Here is a 3,760-nt window from a genome sequence, read left to right on the forward strand (position 1 = left end):
CGTTCCATAGACAGGCCACCTCTACATCCTGCATTATACCACAAATACATTTTCACCTAAAACATTTAATCTAACCCATAACACATTGATTACTACTTCTCATATTCCTACTATAATTTGCATATTTACCAATAAATCCTCATGCGATCAGTACTTCCCCCCTTTGGACACATGACTCACATCGTGATTCATGCGTTCATAAACTACAACAACAACATTTCCCATTAAACCAAAATAATAAATGAAATTAAAATGACAACACAACTTACTTGTATCCCATAAGGTAATTCAAGAATAGTAAAATTGACTAGCGAAAGGTATCTCTCATTCAGGACTAGCTCTCTCACTCTGACCTTATTATGGTCCGAATCATACAGTGGGGAGAACAAGTATTTGATACACTGCCGATTTTGCAGGTTTTCCTACTTACAAAGCATGTAGAGGTCTGTCATTTTTATCATAGGTACACTTCAACTGTGAGAGACTGAATCTAAAACAAAAATCCAGAAAATCACATTGTATGATTTTTAAGTAATTCATTTGCATTTTATTGCATGACATAAGTATTTGATACATCAGAAAAGCAGAACTTAATATTTGGTACAGAAACCTTTGTTTGCAATTACAGAGATCATACGTTTCCTGTAGGTCTTGACCAGGTTTGCACACACTGCAGCAGGGATTTTGGCCCACTCCTCCATACAGACCTTCTCCAGATCCTTCAGGTTTCGGGGCTTTCGCTGGGCAATACGGACTTTCAGCTCCCTCCAAAGATTTTCTATTGGGTTCAGGTCTGGAGACTGGCTAGGCCACTCCAGGACCTTGAGATGCTTCTTACGGAGCCACTCCTTAGTTGCCCTGGCTGTGTGTTTCGGGTTGTTGTCATGCTGGAAGACCCAGCCACGACCCATCTTCAATGCTCTTACTGAGGGAAGGAGGTTGTTGGCTAAGATCTCGCGATACATGGCCACATCCATCCTCCCCTCAATACGGTGTAGTCGTCCTGTACCCTTTGCAGAAAAGCATCCCCAAAGAATGATGTTTCCACCTCCATGCTTCACGGTTGGGATGGTGTTCTTGGGGTTGTACTCATCCTTCTTCTTCCTCCAAACATGGCGAGTGGAGTTTAGACCAAAAAGCTCTATTTTTGTCTCATCAGACCACATGACCTTCTCCCATTCCTCCTCTGGATCATCCAGATGGTCATTGGCAAACGTCAGACGGGCCTGGACAAGCGCTGGCTTGAGCAGGGGGACCTTGCGTGCGATGCAGGATTTTAATCCATGACGGCGTAATGTGTTACTAATGGTTTTCTTTGAGACTGTGGTCCCAGCTCTCTTCAGGTCATTGACCAGGTCCTGTCGTGTAGTTCTGGGCTGATCCCTCACCTTCCTCATGATCATTGATGCCCCACGAGGTGAGATCTTGCATGGAGCCACAGACCGAGGGTGATTGACCGTCATCTTGAACTTCTTCCATTTTCTAATAATTGCACCAACAGTTGTTGCCTTCTCACCAAGCTGCTTGCCTATTGTCCTGTAGCCCATCCCAGCCTTGTGCAGGTCTACAATTTTATCCCTGATGTCCTTACACAACTCTCTTTACTTGGCCATTGTGGAGAGGTTGGAGTCTGTTTGACTGAGTGTGTGGACAGGTGTTTTTTATACAGGTAACGAGTTCAAACAGGTGCAGTTAATACAGGTAATGAGTGGAGAACAGGAGGGCTTCTTAAAGAAAAACTAACAGGTCTGTGAAAGCAGGAATTCTTACTGGTTGGTAGGTGATCAAATACTTATGTCATGCAATAAAATGAAAATTAATTACTTAAAAATCATACAATGTGATTTTCTGGATTTTTATAAAAATTTTTAGATTCCGTCACTCACAGTTGAAGTGTACCTATGATAAAAATTACAGACCTCTACATGCTTTGTAAGTAGGAAAACCTGCAAAATTGGCAGAGTATCAAATACTTGTTCTCCCCACTGTATATACAGTGAGGGAAAAAAGTAGTTGACCCCCTGCTGATTTTGTACGTTTGCCCACTGACAAAGAAATTATCAGTCTATAATTTTAATGGTAGGTTTATTTGAACAGTGAGAGACAGAATAACAACAACAAAATCCAGAAAAACGCATGTCAAAAATGTTATAAATTGTTTTGCATTTTAATGAGGGAAATAAGTATTTGACCCCCTCTCAATCAGAAAGATTTCTGGCTCCCAGGTGTCTTTTATACAGGTAACAATCTGAGATTAGGAGCACACTCTTAAAGGGAGTGCTCCTAATCTCAGTTTGTTACCTGTATAAAAGACACCTGTCCACAGAAGCAATCAATCAATCAGATGCCAAACTCTCCACCATGGCCAAGACCAAAGAGCTCTCCAAGGATGTCAGGGACAAGATTGTAGACCTACACAAGGCTGGAATGGGCTACAAGACCATCGCCAAGCAGCTTGGTGAGAAGTTGACAACAGTTGGTGCGATTATTCGCAAATTGAGTTGCAATGATCATGAGAGCATTGAGGAATCAGCCCAGAACTACACGGGATGATCTTGTCAATGATCTCAAGGCAGCTGGGACCATAATCACCAAGAAAACAATTGGTAACACACTACGCCGTGAAGGACTGAAATCCTGCAGCGCCCGCAAGGTCCCCCTGCTCAAGAAAGTTCATATACAGGCCCAGCTGAAGTTTGCCAATGAACATCTGAATGATTCAGAGGAGAACTGGGTGAAAGTGTTATGGTCAGATGAGACCAAAATGGAGCTCTTTGGCATCAACTCAACTCGCCGTGTTTGGAGGAGGAGGAATTCTGCCTATGACCCCAAGAACACCATCCCCACCGTCAAACATGGAGGTGGAAACATTATGCTTTGGTGGTGTTTTTCTGCTAAGGGGACAGGACAACTTCACCGCATCAAAGGGACGATGGACGGGGCCATGTACCGTCAAATCTTAGGTGAGAACCTCCTTCCCTCAGCCAGGGCATTGAAAATGGGTTGTGGGTAGGTATTCCAGCATGACAATGACCCAAAACACATGGCCAAGGCAACAAAGGAGTGGCTCAAGAAGAAGCACATTAAGGTACTGGAGTGGCCTAGCCAGTCTCCAGACCTTAATCCCATAGAAAATCTGTGGAGGGAGCTGAAGGTTCGAGTTGCCAAACTTCTGCCTCGAAACCTTAATGACTTGGAGAAGATCTGCAAAGAGGAGTGGGACAAAATCCCTCCTGAGATGTGTGCATACCTGGTGGCCAACTACAAGAAACGTCTGACCTCTGTGATTGCCAACAAGGGTTTTTCCACCAAGTACTAAGTAATGTTTTGCAGAGGGGTCAAATACTTATTTCCATCATTAAAATGCAAATCAATTTATAACATTTTTGACATGCATTTTTCTGCATTTTTTGTTGTTATTCTGTCTCTCACTGTTCAAATAAACCTACCATTAAAATTATAGACTGGTCATGTCTTTGTCAGTGGGCAAACGTACAAAATCAGCAGGGGATCAAATAAATTATAAACTTCTTCAAAATGATCAGTGTTATAAATTACACTCAACTCGGTATAATATATTACCTTAAATTCCTCAATTTCATGTCTCTTGGTTTCCCAGTGTGGGTGATCAAATCACACTAGAAAGTCAGGACAGAGTTCAGAGGTCATTGAAATCCTTCAAAGAAGTGTTCCTGTTAGGCCTACTGCTGCTAGGTAGCTCTCTCTATGCTCTCCCCCTCCCCTCTGTCTGTCCTTGATT

Source organism: Coregonus lavaretus, assembly GCF_964263955.1.
Source record: "Coregonus lavaretus genome assembly, chromosome: 7".
Classification (NCBI taxonomy): domain Eukaryota; kingdom Metazoa; phylum Chordata; class Actinopteri; order Salmoniformes; family Salmonidae; genus Coregonus; species Coregonus lavaretus.